The 1,880-nt window shown below is 33.6% G+C and overlaps 1 protein-coding gene across 1 annotated transcript in view; it reads right to left on the reverse strand.

Moving 5' to 3' along the window:
- The window catches only part of GLRA3 (glycine receptor alpha 3), a 433,080-nt gene that overhangs the window by 296,596 nt on the left and 134,604 nt on the right, over positions 1-1,880 (reverse strand). The window lies entirely within an intron of this gene.

The raw sequence follows: 1,880 nt of genomic DNA on the forward strand, positions 1-1,880 counted from the left end.
TCCAACAAATTTGAAAATCTGGAGGAAATGGACAGTTTTCTAGAAACACACCACTTACTTAAACTAACACAGATTGAAGTGGAAAATTTGAACAGGCCCATCACAAAAGAAGAAATTGAACAGGTCATCAAAAAATTACCAACTAAATGTGCAATAGAATTATGAAAATGTTTTAAATATTGTGAATTACCAAAATGTGACACAGACACAAGAAGTGAGCATATGCTGTTGAAAAATTTTGCCAGTAGACTTGCTCAACCCAGAGTTGCCACAAAATATCAATTTCCAAAGAAAAAGAAGCACAATATTTGTGAAGAGTGAGAAAAACGAATTGCAATAAAATGAGGTATGCCTGTAGAGGTTTTCGTTTTATTTTGCTTTTGTTCAGTATATCATAACATGTTCAATGACGTTTATTTAAAAACTTTTAATATTTTTATAATATTGTGGTAAAATATATGTAACAAATTTGTCACTATCATTTTTTAGTTTGTTTCCAAGTTTCATTTTTGTTAGCAATATGGTAGTGAGTATCCTTGTACACAGATGTGCTTATTATTATTATTATTATTTTTAATTTTTCATTGTGATTTAAGTGAAAGTTTACAGAACAAATTCATTTTCTATACAGCAGTTCAGACCCATTTTTTTTTCATAACTTTGAGTGCAGTCCTCACAATGTGACAGCCCTTTTCCCACTTCCTCCTTCTGGCTACCTTCCTTTTCCCTGTGTCCTTCTTTCTCATGCATTTCTGACCTCTGAGCAGTAAGGGTTTTTTATTTTTATTTTTATTTTTTTTAACTATCTTTCTCTGCAAGTACTGCCCTTCTGATCTCCCTTGGTTGATTGTTCTATGGAGTGTATTTACTTGGTATATATGTTCACTCTACGCTCCTGTCTATTGTTTGGCTGGAAGCCAAGGGAGTGAATTCAGTTTCAGGCCTGAAAGGTCACTAGAAGTCACAGCCTCAGGGGTTTTATCAGTCTCCATTAAATCAGTAAGCCTGGTCTTTTTTTGATTTTGAGTTTTGTTCCACATTTTTCTGCCACTCTATCCAGGATCTCTTACACTGATCTCTTTCTGAGTGGTTGATAGTGGTAGCATGGCACCATCTATTTCTGGCTCCAGGATAATGTAGGCTGAGTTTTGCATTTTCCACTAGTCCCTTGGACTAATTGTTTCCATACATCTTTGGTTTTCTTTGTTCTTCTTTGCTTCAGGTGAGGAGAGACCAATTTTGCATCTTTGATGCCCACTTGTAAGCCTTTAAGACTCCAGTAGCTACTCACCAAAGTAGGATGCAGAACAATGTTTTTGTGTGATATGTTATGCCAATTGAACTTGATGTCCCCCGCAAACATGGTTGCAAGCCCATGGGCACAGCAACTCACCATTTTTTTTTTTTTAAACCATTTTTAAGTATAGAATATAGTGACATTAATTATTTTCACAATATTATGCAACCATCATCATCATCTATTTCTAAAATATTTTTCATCATCTCAAACAGAAAATCTATACCCACTCAGCAATAAATATTGATTTTCCATCTCCCTAGTTCCTGGAAACCATTATTTTATTTTCTGCCCCTATGAATTATATTATACCTCATATATATGTAATCATGCAATATTTTTCCTTTGTGTCAGATTTCTTTCACTGAGCATAATGTTTTCAAGTTCATTCATGTTATGGCATGTGTTAAAATTTAATTCTTGTTTGTGACCAAATAGTATTTCATGTATTTGTATATAACACATTTTGTTTATTCATTCAGCTCGATTGTTACTACCTTTTGGCTATTGTACACAAGTGTACATTGTAGAATTATTCACAGTAATAAAAAGTTGGAAACAACCCAGATACATAAGTACAGAG

Source organism: Orycteropus afer, unplaced genomic scaffold, assembly GCF_000298275.1.
Source record: "Orycteropus afer afer isolate SDZICR_OR568_19922 unplaced genomic scaffold, OryAfe1.0 scaffold00268, whole genome shotgun sequence".
In the NCBI taxonomy this organism is placed as follows: domain Eukaryota; kingdom Metazoa; phylum Chordata; class Mammalia; order Tubulidentata; family Orycteropodidae; genus Orycteropus; species Orycteropus afer.